Raw genomic sequence first — 23,544 nt, 5'->3', positions numbered from 1 at the left:
GAGGTAAGCGAATATACTATGGTGGTTGTTAGAAAGATAAAGTATATCTATGTACATATAGAAAGGGATGCAGGAATGCAGTGATAACTGCCCAATATTGATGAGGCGCTAAATATACATGAGACACCTGGGGGATTAAATATGCATGGCATACTAAATATACCTGAGACACTCAATATTCATATAGTCTTAATTCAGTCAACATTTGGTGACACCCATCATGGCCCCATGAGTCCTCTGCCCAAAATACACTCAAATGTAAGCTTTTGTCCTTGTACCCATACTGTCAGTGGGGGAAGCCTACACAGCAGAGAGAGAGAATACGAACATCACGTACTCCAGGAATCAGGTAGTATAGTGTTGTCTTTTCAACTAATTGCATCATATTCTAAGTCTGAACTCATTTTATCTATTTCACTTTACTTTACCCTGTGTGCTTTCAATTGATTCAGGTCATAATTTGATCTGTGAACTTTTGCTCCCGATCTCTGGCATAGCTTGCCTGCCAGTTTACTTGGAGGCTACTTTTGTGTTAAGGTAACTTCCCACATGACACTTTCTTACTTTGGGGCTATATGTTTAAAATATTTCTGATGCAATTAAGCACCAAAATATTGCATAAATTATTTTATACATTATATAGGTGTTTTGTGTGAAGAATATTAATATCACACAGTGTTAGCCAGAAAACAAGAAAACTAGAATAAATCTACTAATGGACATGTAAATTTACACACACATTCTTTCATCCAGTAATATAACTTTTAGTAATTATTCTGCAATAACTTTTAAATACACACAAATATATGTGTTTAAAGTTATAGCAAAATTTCTTATACAATGTATATATACATTAGGAAATAAAGTAATAGTTTGAAGCTTTTAAAATGGATGCTAATACAAAGAGATCTCAATAATAAATTGAATTAAATATGAAAGATATGAGTAAGAATGCTTGCATGTGTACAAAAACAAGGTAGAGCGATACCCAACATATAACTTTTTCTAAAACGTCATATGTTTGTGTATTTGTTTGAATATACATGTATACCTGATAAATTTTTGGGAGAACACATAAGAAAGCTCAGAATAGTTACCTGTGAAAATGAAATAGAGGTCTGGAATGGGAAAAAAAATCAGTATTATCTTATTTTTAATTGTTTTTTTTTATGGACTGAATATGTTAATAATATGATTATAATAATAGATTTTATACATAAAATAGTGGTCATAATAAGTTCAAACTCTGGAGTTAGACTACTCCTAATTGTATCAATCTGTGATGTTAAGCTAGTTACTAAAAATCTCAGTGCCTAAACTTCCTTATCTGTCAAATGTAAATGACGGTAGTTCCTAGCTCTATAAAATTGATAAGAAAGGAAAAATATTTAAAAATGATTTTAATATTTTAAAAATCTGGTAAATATTAAATACTATTATTGTGTTACATACAATGTTATATAATCTTGTTGTTTTTGTCTTCATCAAAGAAGTAGGTTTTTGTAATGACTCTTTCACTGATAAATATTGACATTTAGGAAGAAAAATGTTAAAATAAAAAAGAAAAGGGGCAGAATAAAGGCAAAATAGAATGGTAGTTTGTTTTCCTTTTTCTAAAAAAATAATGTTTGGAATAAAGAGAAAAGGTATTAAAATATAGTATTAAAACATATTATTGTACAATAATATCTGCCATACTTCTAGTCAGAGAAGGAAAAAAGAAGTAAGAAAGGCAGAGAAAAAGGTAAGAAAGAAGGAAGGAAGAGTTAGATTGAGACAGAGAAAGGAAGAGAAAATAAATGAAAAGGAAAAAAGAAGAGCAGAAAAGATAACTATTGGATACTGGGCTTAATACCTGGGTGATGAAATAATATGTACAACAAAACCTGTAACACATGCTAACCTATGTAATAAACCTTCACATGTACCCCAAACCTAAAAGTTAAAAAATAACAATTTTAATAACGATTAAATTAAAAAGTAAAGTATTTCCAGGAAACAGGGTACTTGATTCTATTTTTTTACTGTCACTAAGTATATGATTTTGTACAAGCCACTCACAACCGTTTACTGTGATTTTAAAAACTACATAATATGCAATCTATATTAACACATTTTAAGTGGATGATACAATATTGTTAACTAGAAGCACAATTTTGTATAGCAGATCTCTAGAACTTTTTGACCTTTGGCAAGCCACTCATTTCTATAATTTTTTGCCTTATACCTTAGGAGAGTTATGAGCCATAAGTTGAGAATCAATGAGAGTACATTTTGAATGGCATAACATGTTGTACAAGAATGAGAGATGCTAGTATTCAGGTTGTCATATTCTTGGCCTTCTGTTGGTGCACCAGAATCAACCATTTAAGAGTACATTATTAAACATTGATGGAAGACTTTCTTCCTTATACAGTGGTAGTATACATGCTATATTGGTGAAGCAGAGGGTCACTCTGTGGGTAGACAGAGATGAGAGTGTTTTCAGGGACACCCTTTAAAATGATAGTTTCATTATACATATATTCATACATGAGGCAGAAGGAACCATATTCCATTTCTTCTTTGCTACTATTGGGTCGCTGTAACTCATGCCAAATGGTTAGCTGCTGCTACTAGAACCATGTCTCTAAGATATATGTGCCTTGAATGAAGATTGGGAAGTGCATGGAAGAGGTTAGTCACCATTGTCACAAATGAAGATGACAGACTTTGGACACGTATGGTTGTCTCAGTTTGTGAAGAATGAGTCTCTAAGTATTTAGAGTGAAGCTTTTTTTCTTCCTCCTAGTTATGGAATAATGTTCTTCCAACTTTCAAACTGAAAGTGGGACCTCATAATTATATACTAAAATTAAAGTTACAAGACTCAGGTCAAGTGAAATGCTTTTATAGAACTACCCACAGAACACAACCATAAAAGAGATGAACAACTAGAGTGGTTGCCAAAAAAATAAAAAATATCAACTAATAATTTAACTGCTGTCTTGAAATGAGAGTGGCTTCATTATTAATGGAATATTTATTTCTTTAAGAATTGAGAACTTGAAATTAAAGAATAGAACATAGACCCCAGAACTCATTTATTGCATATATTCACTACATTTTAATTAAAATCTTATATACTTCTTGCAAAAAGTGCTTTTGTGGCAGCTATTGTATGTATGCATTCTAGTTTATGGTTTCATACATACTAGGACCTAACAGTTTCACTAGTTCCTTAGAAGAATACTTTGACATAAAAGTCATTAGCTGCACAGAAGAGAAGATGTAATGAGTTACATAAGCAACTGCAAATTCTAGATAACGAACAGATTATATGCTGGTATGCAGTTCTCTGACATAGTATTAAGAAATCCTTGTCAGTCTCTTAAATCCTTATTGAATGAAGTCATAGTTGGGGCACTCAGTAAAACTGAGGCGCCTATAATATAGGGAAGGAAGAATTAAAAAATAAGTGATGCAGCATCTGACATCTATTCTTAAGAAATTCATTATCAGTGGAACCACATACAATTCATTCCGATCCACCTCTACACTGCTGGTATAGGAGATGAGCTGTCTTGAGACCTACATCAGCACCAAGTTACATTCAAGAGTCATCAGTTTGAAGTCTATATAGCATTGAAAAGCAATTAACAAAATTCTCAAATATGTATTAAAACAAATTACATCAGAGGTCTCAGGACTAAATACCCTAAAATCCACTTATCTTTGCCGGAGTCCCAGAAGTCCTAAATATTACCGAAGTCCTCAGTCTACTAATCTACCTGATTCCATTTAAAAATATGTGTTTTTTCTTTAAACACTAATTACAACTTGCAAATGTTATCCCCTCTCTGTATAATTTTGTAGATCAATTTAATTGCTCCCTAACTAAGCAAGCTCATCACCCATTATAACAAATAACTCAGCAGTTTTAGGTGGAAACCTCCTTACAAAGCAGAGAGAGGAAAAAAAGAGTTTTCTAAGTATTTGTCTAAGCCACATTAGTGTTATAGAAGTATACGGGCTTGTGGGTCTAGTGGAAAGCTTTTCTTTTCCTTCTTTTTCTCATGTTTTGTTTCCCTTTTTATATACTTAGATTCCCATTTTCTCTTTTCTTTATTCTGTCCTCTGTATTTTTTTTTCTTGTGTAGGTCAGGGAAGATTTCACAGCAGTGAAATGTAAACTGGAGATTCCTCCAGCAGTTTCTCTACACTTTAAGTGTAGTCAATAATCCTTACCATGGCCTGCAATCTTCTATTATGTGGCTGGTGTCAACCTATTGGACCTCAGCTAGTCACAGAATTCCAAATCATCTGACATGACTGAAATTATCTCTTGCTGTTAATTGGAGTGCTGGTTTATATTATAGTCATTGGAACTTCACCAACTATACCCAAAGTGGTCTTCCTCACTCTCATTCTTTCTTTCTCTAGCTCTCTCTCCACCCCTTTCTCTTAATGTGTACTTCTCAGCAGTAAAGTGAACCATATATAAAGCAGAAGGAAAATGAGAAAAAATAAACAAAGACTAATTGGATTTCTGGGATCTATAAGGCTGCCTCCCAGAACTTTATGAAGATAATCAGGGTGATTTTAGGCATTCATTATTTTGTCCTTTTAAATGTTCTACCTCCCATTTGTCCTTGTTACCTTTACTTATGATGCCTACTCAGTAGAAAAATATTTGGGGACACCTGTTTTTCAAATTAAAGCTTCAACACCTACTAGCTGTGAGATTTGTGGCTAGTTACTAACCTTTTTTTTTTTTGTTGTTGCTGCAGTTGTTACATCTGAAAATGAAAAGAACAACATATATTTTATAGAATTAGAGGCATTAAATCAGATAGCATATAAAAAGCACTTAGTGTACTGTCTAGAAAACAAAAATGAGTCAATAAATGTCCTTTACCTCCTCAATTACTTTTCTTTAATAGAACATATTTTCCTAAAAAGGCCTAATAAAAGGTTACACTAAAGAAACAAATTTTGTCAATGAATTTCTTATCCTGACAGCATTCAAAATTGGAGCTTTATATAAACTATTAAATATACAATTTATTCTATATTAAAGGGGATTCAAAAATGCTTAAGCCAGTAGAATCAATCTATAATTTTTTTCAGTAAGCTTTTTTTCTGTAGGAGATGATAGTATTTGAATACTTGTTTCTCTTAATCACAAAGCTTCTTCCACTATATTCTTATTGTTTAATAGAATAGTCAAATATATAACGTGAAAGAAAAACTAAACATTATGAGTTTCAAATATTACCTGGTTATAAGTTATCAACATCTGAATATCACAATTTAACCATAAACACAATGATATTTTACATCCTGCACTAGACAGCATAGGAACCATTCAACTACTTTTTATAAAACTTCTTCATAAGCAGTGAAATGCAGTTGTTAAATTATTTCTTTTTAAGATAAAAGCTTTACAATTAATGAGCCAGACATTGATTCAAGTCGCCAACAATTTCTTTGTGATTATTATAGCTTCCATAATAAAACGCACTCTAATAACATAGATTAGGTGGCACTTTAAAGAACAGTATCATTAGCCTTTGTTTTACAAAGAGATGAGAAGAAACCAGACTTTTAATTTCTTTGAGTCTCCGAGTTGCAAACTAATACCAAAGCTTTCAGACAAAGGGCGTAAACAAATAGTGCTATTCATAATTTTGAATATGAGTTTTTCTTTGTTCTAAAACGATCTTTGGGACCTTACATTCACTACTATTTTTGATGATTGTTTGTTTTTCTTTTAGATTTCAAAAGAGAAACAGAGTAACACCTGGAAACTAATGCAATGACAACAAGAGACTTACTTGATTAAATCTGAATAATGTTTATTGTCAAAAAGAATATACATATAAGAAAAATAGAAATGTACCAGAAGAAAAGCCAAAGATGCAATAGTTATGTATCAGAAGTACTGTGAATATGGTTGAATGTAGATACATAGTGTCAGTATAAAGCAATAATAATATTGTTTTAATTGAAGAGATAAAAATTCAGGACCACACTAAAATGCTAGGAGAGAATATGGCTCTTTTTGGAGAGAACTAAGGAAAATAATTTATTTTGTATATTGTCAACTTATATGTGTGTTTATAATTTCTATGAGTTATACTTTAAGTTATGATTGGGAAACAGTAGTTAGCAGCAAACTGTCATTCCCTTCTGGTATAAAACATAAATAAAATGCATACAATAAAATAAATGAAATATAGAAAAAATATAGGAAAAAACTGAAGGAGATAGGAAGGTGTTGAGGTAAAAATAATCTAAAAAATCATTAAAAATTCATAAATAAAAATGGTTTCTATACCATTTATAACTTGGGGGCATTTGCTAAACACAGGCATATGAAGAAGGGTAAAACTCCCTTAGAAAGTCAAGGAAACGGTTGCTGAGAAAAGAGAGAAGAAAATCAAAGAACTCTAAAAATATTTTACTCCCACATGAGTGAAAATACGTAGTATTTGTTTATATGAGCCTGGCTTGTTTCACTTTTAACCTGAATTACTTATTACACATTTATAGGTGTGTCAAAATTTCACATGTACCACATAAATATGAAAACTGTATGTTCTTGTATAAATAAAAATAACAAAAATGAAACAAAAAACTAAAAAGCAATACAAACAAGGTATATTGTCCTTAATAGAATTACAACAAAGCTTTGATTTATTATAATCTCTGATTGGATTAAAATGATCAACCACCACTCTTTATGCACAGTGAAATGAAGAATGATCATTCCCTAGACAGAAAAATCACATGTGAAAATATCATATGATTCTCTACAATATTTCAGAAATACAATGTTTGGAACTCAAGAAATTTAAATGTATGGGAAAAGATAGGATAATTGGGACAAAAACCAAGAGGAAAATAAAAAATATAAATATATTTCTACATAGTACAGATATTTGTGTTATGTAAAAATGACATGAAAATAACTATGATAAATTGGATCAAGAGAGTTACAACACTACAAGAAAAAATGAGTTCACCAGATAACTAAAATCTACCCAAATAATAAAATATAAATGGAAGGCTATATATCTGTGTCTTAAAATAATTATATATATATATATATATATATAAAATATATATATTATACATACAAAAATTATGTATATAATTATAATTATATATATAAAGACTTTCAGTAAGATAAATATATAAAAGATATATAATCTATATATAGATATATATCTTACGAAGTCTTTATATATATATAATTATATATGAGATACATATCTATATATATATAGATAGATAGATATCTTACTAAAAGTCTTTAAAATCAGATTAGAGTAGGAGATAGACATCAAACTAAATGATATCATAATGGAGAATATTTGAATATATAAATAGAAAAAAGGAATCTATTATTGTATTTAATATGATTTGAACAATCTCTATTATGCAAAAAAATCTTTCACAAGAATTTTCATAGTAGCACTATTTTAATAGCTACAAACCAGGAAGTAATTTCAATGCTCAAATATACTAGAGTGTGAAAACAAATCGATATCTATTCATTCAATGAAATGAATGAATGTTATTATTGTTACCATAGTAAATATAAACAAACCAGATTAAGGCACAATGACATGAATGAATGAATTTGGCAAATATAATGTTGAGTAAATGAAATCTGACACAAAAGGGGCACATGTGTTATATGCATTATAGGCCATTGGGAGGAGAGTACTTATACTTGAGCTGCAAGATGGAAAACAGAAAGAGAAGTCTCTGGGGTTTGATGATATTCGTATTTTTACCTGGGTGATCATTGTAATTTCATTACTGATAATTCATCAAGGGGAACACTCATACCTACACTTCTTTTCTATTTTTGAAATGATTCAATTTAAAATATTAAATCTGTAAAAAAATCCAAATACTGTTTCTACCATGGGTCCGGGTGCCACGTGCCTGTTATGTGTTTTGCACATATCACTGATATCTAATGATATTCTAAAATCTTTATTTTACTATATTTTATTTTCTTCTTTCCAAATTTTATTTTAGGTTCAGTGGCTGAATGTGCAGGTTAGTTACATGGGTAAATTGTGCATTGCGGGCATTTGGTATGAAGATTATTTCCTCACTGAGGGAATGAGCATAGTACTTGATAGGTGTGAGATGGTATCTCACTGTGGTTTTTGTTTGCATTTCTTTAATGATTAGTGATGTTGAGCATGTTTTTATATGCTTGTTGGCCACGTATATGTCTTTTGAAAATTATCTGTTAATGTCTATGATGATTTTTTTAATGGAGTTGTTTGTTTTTTTGCTTGTTGATTTATTTAAGTTCCTTATTGATTCTGGATACTAGACCATTGTTGGATACATTGTTTGCAAATATTTTCTCCCATTCTGTAGGTTGTCTGTTTACTCTATTGATAGCTTATTTTGCTGTGCAGAAGCTCTTTAATTTAATTAGGCCCCACTTGTCAATTTTTGTTTTTGTTGTAATGGATTTCAGTGTCTTCATCGGGAAATCTTTGCCAGAGCCTATATTCAGAATTGTACTTCCTAGGTTTTCTTGTATGGTTCTTATACTTGTAGGTTTTACATTTAAAACTTTAGTCTATCTTGAGTTATTTTTGTACATGATAAAAGAAATGGGTTCAGTTTCAATTTTCTGCATGTGGCTAGCCAGTTATCTCAGCACGATCTGTTAAATTGGGTGTTCCTTCTTCATTGCTTATTTTTATGGACTTTCTCAAATATCAGATGGTTGTCAGTATGTGGATTTATTTCTGGGTTATCTAATCTGTTCCATTGGTCTGTAGATCTGTTTATTTTATTTTATGTAATTTTATTTTATTTTATTTTTTGAGACGACATCTTGCTCAGTCACCCAGACTGGAGTGCAGAGACTCGATCTCAGCTCACTGCAACCTCCGCCTCCCGGGTTCAAGCAATTCTCCTGCCTCAGCATTCTGAGTAGCTGGGATTATAGGCACAAGCCACTAGGCCCAGAAAATTTTTGTATTTTTGGTAGAGATGGAGTTTCACCATATTGGTCAGGCTGGTCTCAAATTCCTGACCTAGTGATCTGCCCACCTTGGCCTCCCAAAGTGCTGGATTACAGGCACGAGCCACTATTCCTGGTCACAGATCTGTTTTCATACCTGTACCATGCTGTTTTGGTTATTGCTGACTAATAGTATAGTTTGAAGTCAGGTAGTGTGATATCTTCAGCTTATTTTTTATTTTATTATTTTATTTTAATTTTTTGCTTTGAGGTTTTTGGCTATTTGTACTCTTTTTTGGTTTCATATTAATTTTAGAATAGTTCTTTTTCTAATTCTGTGAAAAATGTTATTTGTAGTTTGATAGGAATGACATTGAATTTGTAAATTTCTTTGGGTTGTATGGAAATTTTAACAATACTTATTCTTCCTAACCATGAACATGAAATGTTTTTCCACTTCTTTGTATCATCTCTGATTTCTTTCAGCAGTGTTTTTAATTCTTGTTGTAGATATCTGTCATCTCCCTGCTTAGCTGTATTCCTAGGTATTTTATTCTTTTTGTGACTATTCTGAATGGGATTGCATTTTTTATTGGGCTCTCAGCCTGGATAATATTTGCGTATAGAAATGTTACTAATTTTGTACATTAATTTTATATCCTGACTCTTTATTGAGGTTGTTTATCTGTTCTAGGTACTTTTAAGAGGAGACTTTGTGGTTTTCTAAATATATATTATATCATCTATGAAATGAGACAGTTTGACTTCATCTCTTCCTATTTGGATGCCTTTTATTTCTTTGTCTTATATGATTACTCTAGCTAGGCCTTCCAGTACTATGTTAAATAGGAGTAGTGATAGTGGGCATATATGTTTTATTCTGGTTCTCAAAGGAAATGCTTCCAGCTTTTGCTCATTCAGTATGATGTTGGCTATAAGTTTCTCACAGATAACTCCTATTATTTTGAGATATGTTTCTTTGATGCCTATATTTTTAGAGGATTTTTACTATTAAAGGATGTTAAATTTCATTGAAAACCTTTTGTGAATATATTAAAATGATAAAGTGATTTTGTTTTTAGTTCTGTTTATGTGATGAATCACATTTATTGATTTAAGTATGTTGGGCCAACCTTGCATTCCAGGAATAAAGTCCACTTGACCTTGATGTATTAGCTTTTGATGTGCCTCTGGATTTGTTTTGCTAGTATTTTGTTGAAGATTTTTGCAACTGCATTCAACAAGAATATTGGCCTGAAGTTGTTTTTTTTTATTTCATTGTTTTCATGCCAGGTATTGGTATCTCAATGATGCTGACCTCATATAATGAATTAGGGAGGAGTCTTTCTTTTTCAGTTGTTTGAAATAATTTCAATAGGACTGGTCTTACTCTTCTTAATTTGTCTGATAGAAATTGTCTGTAAATCCATTTGGTCCAAGACGTTTTCTGGTTAGTAGAATTTTTATTACTTATTCAATTTTGAAACTCACTATTGGTCTGTTCAGTGGTTTAATTTCTTCCTTGTTCAATCTAGGGAGGTTGTATGTTTATAGGAATTTATCCATTTTTTTTCTAGATTTTCTAGTTTGTATGCATAGAGGGGTACGTCAAGGTAAAAGTCTGTGGGGTCAGTGCTTATGTCATTTCTAATTCTGTTTATTTGAATGTTCTCTCTTGTTTTCAGCTCAGTTCAGTTCTGATTTTGGTTATTCCTTTTATTCTACTAGCTTTTGGGTTGGTTGGATCTTATTTGTCTAGTTCCTCTAGGTATAATATTATGTTATTAATTTGTGTTATTTCCAACTTTTTGACGTGGGTGTTTAGTGCTATAAACTTTCCTATTTACATTGCATTAGCTGTGTCCCAGAGATTTTGGTATGTTGTATCTATTCATTAGCTTATATTAGTTTCAAAGAATTTCTTCATTTCTGCCTTAATTTTATTGTTTACCCGAAAGTTATTATGGAGTCCATTGTTTAACTTCCATGTAATTTTATCATTTTGAGAGATCGTCTTAGTATTTGTTTCTGTTTTATTGTGTTGTGGTCCTAGAGAATAGTTGGTGTGATTTTGGTTTTTTGAATTTGTTGTGAATTGTTTTATAGCTGAGCATGTGGTCAATTTTAGAGTATGTGCCATATGCAGATGAGAACAATGTATCTCCTGTTGTATGGAGTGGTCTGTAGATGTCTATTAATTTTATTTGGTCAGGCATCAAGTTTTAGGTCCTGAATATCTGTGTTAGTTTTCTGCCTCAAGAATCTGTCTAACACTGTCAGTGGGGTGCTGAAGTCTCCCATTATGGTGGGGTGTTTATCTAAGTTTCTTCATGGGTCTGCAAGAACTTGTTTTATGAATTTGAGTGCTCTAGCATTGAGTATATAAATATTTAGGACAGTTAATTCTTCTTGTTGAATTGAATTCTTTTTCATTATGTAATATTCTTTTTTAATTGTAGCTGGTGTAAAGTCTGTATTGTCTGCAATTAGAATAGCAACAACAGCTCTACTTTGCTTTCCTTTTTCTTGGTAGGCTTTTCTCTGTATCTTAACTTTGAGCCTCTGGATGTCATTTCATGTGAGATGGGTCTCTTGACATAGTACATAGCTACATCTTGCCTCCTTTTTATTTTATTTTTATTAAAAAAATTTTTTTGAGACCGAATTTTATTCCTTCATCCAGGCTGGAATACAGTGCCACGATCTCAGCTCACTGCAACCTCCTCTTCCTGGGTTCAAGTGATTCTCATGCGTCAGCCTCCTGAGTAGCTGGGACTACAAGTATGCACCACCACGCCTGGCTAATTTTTTTATTTTTAGTAGAGACAGGGTTTCACTATGGTGGCCAGGCTGGTCTCAAACTCCTGACCTCAGGTCATCTGCTTGCCTTGGCCTTCCAAAGTGCTTGGATTGCAGGCATGAGCCACTCTGCGTAGCTACCCTTCTGTATTTAACTTGCCACTCCAGGCATTTTAAGCAGGGTATTTAGACCATTTTAATTCAAGGCTGATATTGAAACATCCAGATATGATCCTGTCATCATATTGTTAGCTTGTTTTTATGTAGACTTGATCATATAGTCGCTTTATAGTGTCAATGGTCTTTGTACCTAATTGTGTTTTTGTGGTGGCTGGTAACAGTCTTTCATTTCCATGTTTAGTATTCCCTTAAGTGTCTCTTATAAAGAGCTCTGATGGTGACAAATTCCCTTCACATTTGGTTTTCTGAAAAAGATTTTATTTCTTCTCCACCTGTACAGCTATGTTTTGTTGACTATGAACTTCTTGGTTGGAGTTTGTTTTCTGTAAGAATGCTAAATACAGGCCTCCATTCCTCTTCTTGCTTGTAGGATTTCAGCTGAAATGTCTTCCTGAAACTTGATAGGGTTCCCTTTGTAGGTCATCTGCCTTTTCTCTCAAACTGCCTTTACATTTTTTCTTTTTTTTTTTTTGAGACAGAGTTTCACCCTTCATCCAGGCTGGAGTGCAGTGCCACTAATCTCAGCTCACTGCAACCTCCGCCTCCTGGATTCAAGCGATTCTGGTGCCTCAGCTTCTTGAGTAGCTAGGACTACAGGTGTATTTAATATTTTTTCTTTCATATTGACATTAAGAGACACTGATGACTTTATGTCTTAAAGGTAGTCATCTTATATTGTATTTCAAAGGAGTTCTCTGAATTTCCTGAATTTGAATGTTGACCTCTCTATCAAGGTTGGGAACATTTTCATGAACAGTATTCTTGAGTTATGTTTTCCACATTGTTTGATCTTTCTGTCTCTCTTTCAGAAACACCAATGAGTCAAAGGTATGATGTCTGTATATAATCCTACATTTCTCAGGGATTTTGTTCATTCTTTATTATTCTGCATTTTTGTCTGTCTGAGTTGATTCACCCAGTCTTTGAGCTCTGAGATTCTTTTATCAGCTTGGTGTATTCTGCTGCAAATATTTCTGATTGTATTATGAAATTTATGTAGTGAATTGTTCAGCTCTAGATCAGTTTGGTTCTTTCTTAAATTGGTGATTTTGTCTTTCAGTTTTTGTATCATTTTACTGAATTTCTCAGATTCTTAGGATTGGGTTTCAACTTTCTTCTGAATCTTGATTATCTTTGTTTCCATCCAAATTCTGAATTCTATGTCTGTCATTTCAGCATTTCAGCTAGGTTAAGAACCATTGCTGGGGATCTATTGTGGTTGTTTGGAGATAAGAAGAACTTTGGCTTTCGGGGTTGCCAGAGTTCTTGCACTGGTTCTTTCTCATCTGTGTGGGAAAATGTTCCTTCAGTTCTTAAAGTTGCTGTTCTTTGGATGGGACTTGTTGTTTTTAATTCTTTGATGCCTCTGACAGTTTAACTGTGGTATAAGTTGATTTTAGTTAACTGGTTTTGTTTCTGGATAATTTCAGGAGGCAAGGCTCAGCTCAGCACTCCTGGGCTGCATCCTCTTACTCTGCAGGCCTGGGACTAGGCCCATAGGCCCATTACTTTGTTCTCTGGCTTCTCAAATGTTACACACCTGCTGTGCTGGAGGGGCCAAAGTGTTCCTAGTCTGCTTAGCAACAACACTCTAATGACAGACTCCAGCAATATTGCTTCACCAGTGCAGTGGCTTTGGGATCCACACTTGCACATGAACACTGTCAACAAAGCACAGGGTTGGTTTACATGCTTGTACACCAGTGACTGTGGGGTGGCAGGGTCTGGCATCTATTAGATATGAATGTTTGTTTAAATAAGATTTACAAAAAATAATATGACATAAAGATCCTAGGGTAACCATTGAAAGAAATGAAAAAGAGTCCCTTATTCTAGTACCAAATACATCAGGTACAAATATGATGTATCAAATACATCATATTTGTAAGCTTATTTTTAATTATAAAAGCACAAGAAGAGAGATAATTATGTAGCATAATTACACTTATTTTGTGTAATTATTCTACATAAATAGAAGCTGCTCTTCTCAATTAGAGATATATTTATACCTATCTCTGTAAGTCTAGCCCCATAGATTATTTTCTCATTTAGTGAGAAAAAATAACACCTAAGGATAAGGAAGAGAAGAATATTTTTGTTCTGTATTTTAGTTGTAGATAATTTAATTTTAAAATAAAAAGTGACAGATGTTAAATGTAGATCAAAGGGAAAGTTTCACATTATTTTCTTGGAATTACATAAAAAATATTGGGCTTTCAAAAAGTGTGATGAATAATATATTTTTAATCAAAAACATTTTGACAGGTTGTTCATCTATTACATTACATTTCAATATAATTAAATATTTTAAACTTGCATAAAAACGTTTAGTGGCAATAAAATAATTGTTATCTAAAGCTTCTCCTTAAAACTATTAAGAGCTAACCATGTGATACATCTATTTTACTGATCTTATTCAATTTCTGCTTGACTTTTTTCACAGTCCATTACATTTCTTTATGTAGTTCAAGAAAATATACAATACCTGCTAATTTTCACTTAAGCAATTTAAGACATATTCAGAAATATGCCACATTTCCTTTCTAAAGTGCTTTGTTCATGTTTTATAAAAGAACTTTTAAAAGTGAATTTGAAAAATGCAAAACATTACCACATCTGCTATAATAGGTTAAGATTAGCAGTTTTATTTATATTAAATGTGTAATTACATTATACTGAAGATATAATATATCTAAATTTTAGTAGAGCAATCAAGACAGAGCCAGGCATAATAATATGCTGACATATTATGAAGAGATATTCTGTATAACTTTCCACAGTACCTTGCTCATAACAAATTGTTATTTAAAAAATAAAACCCTGAAAATTACCTTCAAAGAAAATTTTGGTTTGAACACAATTTATTACTAACGTAAAAAAGACACAAAATTATAAAGCAATTGAACTAAAAATGGACATATTTATTTATACAGAAATGGCCTAGCATATTTTTTAGAATTTTGATTTCTTTTATGAGAAGAAATATAAATGTTTTTATGAATATTAACTAAATCTCTGGAATTTGTTTTATTTTTATAGTATAAATTAAATTTCTGCTTTTGGAAAAATGTGTTTAGAATGATAATTGATTAAATAGAGATTGGAAAACTGAACATCTTAAAGATGTTAATTTTACTGTGTTGTTCTATAGACTGAATACAGTTTCTATAAAAATCTTAGCAAGTTATCTTAGGGAAATAGACAAGTTTATTATACACATATTAAAAGAGAGGCTCTAGAATAGCTAAAACAAATTTTAAAAAGGAGAATACAGTGAGAAGGATCACTCTCTCTGAAGCTAAGGTTTACTACATAGCTACAGTAATTAAGATAATGTGATATTGGCAGAGGGAGAGACACATACATCAATAGAATCTCACAGAAAACACAAAAGATAACCACAAAAATATAATCAAGTGATTTTTGGTAAAGATGCATAAGCAATTCAATAGAAGAAAGAGGCTTTTCAATAAATTGTGCTGGAGTAAGTGGGTATGCATAGTAAAAACAACAGCAAAACAAACACAAATGAACCTCATTGTAAGCCTCATACCTCAAGTAAGAATTAACTAAAAATGAAACATGGAAGTAAATGTAAAAAAAAAAATGTAAAATTTGCAGGGGAAAAAAGACAAAATCTTTGAGACCTGTGACTGGTCATAGAATTCCTAGATAACACCAAAAGTACAATTCATAAAATGAAATATTGATGTTAGGCCTCAGTAAAATTAAAAACTTACTTTGCAAAAGATTCTGTTAAAAGGATAAAAACAAATAACAGATGGGAAGAAAATATTTGCAAATCATATATCTGACAAATAACTTTTATCTGTAATATGAAGAAGATATTCAGGTGGAAAACAAATATTTGAAGATATGTTCCTTGTTTGCCATTTGTAAAAACAAAATCAAAATCACAATGAGAAATTACTACACACCTGCCAGGTGATTAAGATTAATTAAGATACACATGTGATAAAATTGCATAGAGCTACACAGACACACACACACCAAACACATACACACATGCATGCACACACACACACACAAGTACATATATAACCAGTGAAATGTGAATAAACTCTGTGGTTTGTATCCATGCTAATTTTCTTGTTTTGTATTGTACAGTTATGCAGAATATTAACACTGGAAATCTGGGTGAAGTGTACACCGAATACTCCTGTAAATTTATTTGCAACTTCCTGTGAATGTATTTCAAAATAAAAGTAGAAAAAACAAACACAAAACCTCAGTGATATACATACAAGACTTCCACTTCTACGCAAAATAGAGTATCAGGGACCAGGTATTTTGCATAGAAGTGGAAGTCTTGTATGTATCACACAAAATAGCAATGAAGGACAATGCTTACAGGAACGTGGGAAATAAGTGACAAGAACCTCACAATTTTCCCAACTTAACGCCTTGAGAGAGAGAGATTCTAGGCCAGAGCACATGGAAAGTACGAACGAAGACAGAGCCTAACGTGACTCCCAGCACTGAGGTGATGGGGTTAAAGTCCCGAACATGAAAGCATCCAGAGTTCACAAGACAAAGTAATAGTAGAGGATGGAGCTGCATGAGATAGTCTTGGAGATCTTCAGAGGTATTCAACAGAGATCAATGCATGTATGTGAGAAAAGTATTCATAGGCAGGGTCAGAAACATGAAAGTACTAGAGAGAGAATTCATGATGCTCTCACGGAGCCAGGAATAGTGTCCCATTAGCCAGACTAGAAAATCTCATAATTCACAGGGCTTGAAGCAGAGTACTGAGATAAGGCTTGCCTTTGTCGTGGTGAAGAATTCACCTTAAGCTAAACTCTGCTCTGTCAGTGTTTAAGGTTTCTTCAAGCAAACCTTAGGAAAAAAAGGCACACATTATTCTAAGTGAGGTAACTCAGAAATAGAAAGCAAAATATCATATGTTCTCACCTATATGTGAGAGCTAAGCTATGGGTATGCAGAGGCATACGAAGTGCCATACTAGACATTGAAGATGCATAACTGGAGAGGGTGGAAAGCAGGTGAGAGAAAGAAAAAATGTATTCAGTAGAACACATGGTACTTGGATGATGGGTACCCAAATCTCAGACTTCACCACTACACAATTTGGCCAGGTGACCAAAAACCACTTGTTTCCTAAAAGCTATTGAAATACAAAAATATACATATTTTACAGAAGAACAAGGCAAGGATGGCCCACACTTGCCCCTTTTGGTCCATGTTATACTGGAGGCTCTAGCCAATGAAATAAGAACAACAAATTAAAGTCCTACATATTAGAAAGAAGTAAATCTAAAAAAATAAATAAATAAAGTATGCCCTTGAAAAGATTAGACCATGAACTAAATAACCTGTTGGGATTCCTCTCAAATCTGTGTTCTTGTGATTTCAATAATTACGTTCATTTGGAGATAAATAGATCCTGATAATTATGTGTGAGGCTACTTTTGGCAAAAAGATTACATGTATTACAAAATATTTCAAATGATGTTAGCATTTATGATGTACAATATACAAATACTTGGGATATTATAAAACTTGAGATAGCTAGGGCAGTCGTCATTCATGTTATGTGCTTTTTGAAGAAGAAAAAAATAAATGTTTTACATTTTCTACTTTTGTGTCTGTTAACTCCAGATGTAACATAACATCATAGAGATAACTAGCTTTGAGATAAAACATTTTACCAGAATGGGAAGATAAAATATATTCAAATTTTAGTTTTATAAAATTTAATTCACACCTTTTAATAAGATTCTGATAAAAAGAAAATCACTGGCAAAAATGAAAAGCAAGGCACAAAATGATCAAACTATTTCAAAGTAATTTACATGTATCCCAGCATAATGTTAAAGAATATTTATTTTAAAAAAATAGTACTCAGTACCTAACAAGGTGAAAATCTCTAATGTTTCACATCTGATTAAAAATCAGGCATGCAAAGATTCAGTACAATATAACTCATAAGGAAAAGAAGTCAATTGATCAAAACTGAGGACTGGCATAGATGTTAGATTTAATGGAAAAGGATAAAAAGAGTTTTGTTAAATGCTTCAATAGAGAAAGAGAAGACACACCCAAAAGAAATAAGAATTATAATATAACAAATAACTTGAATGAAATTAACAGCAGATTTGACATTGAAAAAGAAAAAACGATTGAAATTGAAGACATAGAAATAAAATTCCAAAAGAACTAAGAACAAAAAAAAAAAGAAAAATAATACAAACGCATAAGTGAACTGTGTACAACTTCATGCAGCCTTATTTCTGTGTAATGAAGATCCCTAAAGGAGACGCAAAAACAGGAAAAGAAAAAAAAATTAAGAAATAAAGATTGCAGAATTCCACATTTTGTGAAATATATAAATACACATTTTTAGAAATCTCAATAAGCTCTAAGCAAAAGACATATGAAGGAAATTATATTAAGGCATATAATCAAGTTACTCAAGATGAATGATAAAAAGACAATCTTAAAAGCAGCCTGATTGAAAAAAATCATGTCATATATAGCAAACAAAGATAAAGATGACAAAAGATTTCTTGTTGAAACAGTATAAGCAAGAAGAGGGGATGTACCAACATCTTTAAATCACTGAAGGAAAAACCTGCTGCCAACCTAGAACTTCATACAACAAAAATAAATTTTGCAGAGAATGGTACAATAAAACTTTTCTCAGACATAAAAGAGCTGAGATTTCATCACTATTATAGACCTGTACTCCCACAAATGTTAAAGAAAAGCTTTCAGTCAGAGAAAATGGTACCAGGTGGAAATCTGGACCTTTAGAAAAGAGTAAAGAGCTTTGGAAACACCTACATGGCTAAATATGTGACTATTTAATCATTTAAGTTTCTCTAAAAGGAAAATGGTGGTCTAAACAAAAATAATAGAAATGTATTGCTGGGTTAATAACATATGGAAAACTAAAATACATAACAACAGTGTCAAAAAGGCCAGGAGAAGATAAATGGAAGTCGACAGATGTAAGATTCTTAAACCATGTTTTTAGTGGTATAGCACCTCAAGGTAGACTGTGTTAAGTTAAAAGTATGCTCTACAATTACAAAACTAACTGGTTAAAAAGCAAAACAACAAAGGAGCTAAACTGGCATTATAAAAAGTACAAATTCATCCAAAGGCAGAAAAATAAGAAAAGGGGAACAAATAAGAGATAAGAAAAATAGTGAAGAACAAGGTGCCATAAACTTAATCATATGAATAATTAAATTACATTTAAATTATCTAAACACTCAATACAGTTAAAAGGTCATGACAGTCAGATTAAATAAAAAAGTAAAACTCAGATATATGCCATCTGAAAACATAATTCAAGAAAACACACAAGGTTGAAAGTGGACAGATGGAAAAGATATAGAATGCCTACATTAATTAAAAGATTTTTAGATTATATGTTAATATCACAGAAGTACCATATAGAGCACATATAACACATAAAATACATACAACATAGCACATGCAGACACACAGATACAGAGACAGACTTTTATAATTTTAGAGTAGTGATAAAAGACGTTTGAAAACCATGTTCTCTATATTTTTGCTTTGCTTCTTGAGCCAGAAAACTTCTTTTGGGTTATCAAAGGCTTGATTTTGTTTATGAAAGACAAAGGCTGGAGAACAGAAAGCCCAGAGTTGATAATTTAAGCTACTAAGTTGAAAAAAAATGTATGAATGTGTGATGATATAAGGGCAGTTGTTCCCAGACTAGAAAATGAGATGATAGGATCCTTTGCTTGTGGCAAAAGAAACTATCAGAGTATGTTTTGTTGGAAGCATTTTGTTGGAAGAGGGAAGAAGGTGTACTATCACATCAATTAGGGTAGAGCTAAAAGCAACGTTGTAAGAAAATAGAGGTGTTCCCTTGACTGTTACATTAAAATTTTAAAGTTACTAAAGAAAAGAACAGTAAATGAATAATAAGTAATTAAGAAACTCAATATGAAGAAAAAGCATAAATTAACAGGATTATGTTTTAGATAGTAGTAAAGAGATAAGTCTAGGTCTCAATAAACTTTGAATATTTAAATTACACTTTGTTATTACCCAAAGTCCATAGTTTACAATCAGTTCATTCTTGTTATTATACAATCTTCGAGTTTGGACAAATACATCATGACATTTATCCACCATTTCAGTAGCACATAATAGTTTTATTGCCTTAAGAATCATTTGTACTTTGCCTTTTCATCCCTCTTTCCCTCCAATCCATGGGATTCACTGTTGTTTTTACTTCCTCCATAATTTTGCCATTTCTAGAATATTCTGTAGTTTGAGTCTTCCATTCTATAGTCATAAAGTATGTAGTTATACTTTTTTTTTTTTTTTTTTGAGACAAAGTCTCCCTCTGTCACTGAGGCTGGAGTGCAGTGGCATGATCTTGGTTTACTGCAACCTCTGCCTCCCAGGTTCAAGTGATTCTCCTGAGTCAGCCTCCCAAGCAGCTGGGATTATAGGCACATGCCACCATGCCCAGCTAATCTTTATATTTTTGGTAGAGGTGGGGTTTCACCATGTTGGCCATGTTGGTCTGGAACTCCTGACCTCAGGTGATCCACCTGCCTTGGCCTCCCAAAGTGCTGGAATTACAGGCTAAGCCACTGCACTTGCCCTATACATTGTTTTAGACTCACTTCTTTCACTTAGTGATATGCATTTAAATTTCCCTTATGTTGTCAGCTGGCCCAATAGCTCATTTCATTTTAGCACTGAATAATATTTTATTGTCTGCATAAATCACAATTTATCTATTTACCTACTGAAAAGGATATCTTGGTTACTCCCATGTTTTGACAATTATGAATAAATCTGTTAAAAACATCTGCATGCAGGTTTTTGTTTGTGGAAATAAGTTTTCTCTTCATCTGAGTAAATACCAAGAAGCACAGTTGCTTAATCTAGTAGTTAGAATATGTTTAATTTTGTGAGAAACAGCCACAGTGTCTTCCGAAGAGGCTGTATCATTAGGCATATCCACCAGCAGTGAGTGAACAATCCTGTTTCCTGACATCCTTATGGCATTTGCTGTTGTCAGTGCTTTCAATTTTGGCTATTTAAATTTGTATGTGGTGGTATCTCCTTGTTGTTTTAATTTGAAATTTTCTAATGAGATAATAATGTTTAAAATATTTGTATATGTTTACTTCCAATCTGTACATCTCTGTTTGACAAGGTGCCTGTTCAGGTCTTTTGTCCATTTTTTATTTGGATTGGTTGTTTTCTGGTTTTTAAGTTTTAAAACTTCTTTGTGTATTTTGTATGTGTCCTTTAATAGATGTGTCTTTTGCAAAAATATTTTTCCTTGTCTGCAGCTTGCCTTATGATTCTCTGAAGACAATGACTCTGACAGTGTCTTGCAGAGCAGAAGTTTATTTTAATAAAGTCCAAGTTATTGATTTTTTTCATGTGTCAGATCTTTAGTGATGTATCTAAAAAGCCATCATCATACCCAAAGTCATCTAGGTATTCTCTAACGTTATCTTATAAAAGTCTTATAGTTTTACATTTTATATTTAGTTCTGTGATCTATTTTGAGTTAATTTTTCTGAATGGCATAAGATGTGCCTGGATTTATTGTTTTGCAAGTCGCGCATTTTTTGTCGAAAATACTATTATCAGTCCTCTGGGCAGCATTGCCTTTGTTCCCTTGTCAGAGATCAGTTGACTATATTTACGTGTATCTATTTTCATGCTCTTTATTCTGTTGCATTGCTTTATTTGTCTGCTCTTTTGCGAATACTACACTGTACTCGTTACTGTAGCTTTATACTAAGTTTTCAAGTCAAGTAGTGTCAGTCTTCCAACTTTTTTCTTCTTTGCTATTGAGTTGGCTATTTTGGGGGTTTTGCCTCTCCATATAGACTTTAGGCTCACTTTGTTGATAACCATAAAACAATTTGCTGGGATATTGATTGACATCCTTTTCAATCTACAGATCAAGCTGGGAAGATCTGACATCTTCACAATATTGAACCTTTATATCCATGAACATGAAGTACCTCTTCATTTATCTAGTTTTTATTGACATCTTTTATCAGTGTTGTAGTTTTCCTTTTATAGATCTTGAACATATTTCACTAGATTATATCTAAATACTTCATTTTTTTGGTTGCTGATATAAACTATAATATGTTTTTAATTTCAAAATTCACTTGTTTATTGGTTGTATGTAAGAAAGTGGTTTACTTTTGTCTATTAACACTTCATCTTATGAGCTTGCTATAATTGCTTATAATTTCCAAGAGCTTTTTTGTTGATATCTTTGGATTTTCTACATAGACAGCCATATTATCTGTGTACAAAGAGAGTTTTATTTATTCCTTCTGAATTTATATATCTTTTATTTCAGTTTATTGTTTTTTTTCATTAGATAGGACTTCCAGTATGACTTGAAAAGTATTGCCAAGAGAGGACATCCTTGCCTTGTTCTTGAAATTAGTGGGAAAGCTTTCAGTTTTTCACCATTAAGTACGACATTGGCTGTAGGTTTTCTGTAGATATTCTTTATCAAGTTGAGGACATTTTCCTCTATTCCTGGTTTATTAAGAGTTTCATCACGAATGTCTGTTAAATTTTGTCAAATATTTTTTCTACATCTATTAATGTGATCACGTGATTTATTTTGTCTTTATTGATGTCATGTGTTACATTAATTAATTTTCCAATGGGGAGCTAGCCTTCCATACCTGGAGTAAGTTTTACTTGATCATAGTTTGTGATACTTTTTATACCTTGCTGGACTCAATTTAGTAAAGTATTAATACTTTTGTGCATCTGCATTCATGAGAGATACTGAACTGTAGTTTTCTAGTTACGTGTTTGTGTAGTTATGTTATTAGGATAATGCTGGCCTCATATAATGCTTAGAAAAAGTTCACTTTGCTTCTATCTTCTGAAAGAGATCAGAGACAATTGTTGTAATTTATTTCTTAAATGTTTGGTAAAATTCACCAGTAAACCCATCTGAGCTCAAGAGTTTTTTATTTTGAAAGGTAATTAATTATTGATTCAATTTCCTAAAAGATATAGGCCTATTCAGATCATATATTTCTTCTTGTGAATGACAGGTTGTATCTTTCAAGGAATTGGTACATTTTGTCTGGGTTATCAAATGTGTGGGTAAAAGGTAGTTCATAATATTACTTTATTACTGTTTTACCATTCATGGGATCTGTAGTGCTGCCCTATCTTTCTTATATGATATTAGTAATTTAGGTTTTCTTTCTTTTATTCTTTAGCTAGAGAGTCATAAATTTTATTAATATTTTCAAAGTGCTAGCTTTTGTTTTAGTTGGTTTTCAGTATTGATTTACTGGTTTTAATTTCATTGACTTTTGTTCTGATCTTCATTTGTTCTTTTCTTCTGCTTATTTTGGATTTAATTTTCTCTTCTTTTTCTAGTTTCATAAGATGGAAGTTTAGATTTTTTTATTTCACATTTTTTTCTTTTCAAATATGCATTCAATGCTGTAAATCTTCCTCTAAGCACTGCATTTACTACATACTACAAATTTTGATGAGTGTATTTAATTTTCTCATTTACTTCAAAA

Source organism: Aotus nancymaae, unplaced genomic scaffold (assembly GCF_030222135.1).
Source record: "Aotus nancymaae isolate 86718 unplaced genomic scaffold, 86718_ANA_hifiasm-v0.15.2.pri h1tg000016l, whole genome shotgun sequence".
Classification (NCBI taxonomy): Eukaryota; Metazoa; Chordata; class Mammalia; order Primates; family Aotidae; genus Aotus; species Aotus nancymaae.
The sequence above is the reverse complement of the archived record's forward strand: the minus strand, read 5'-3'. Positions refer to the sequence as shown.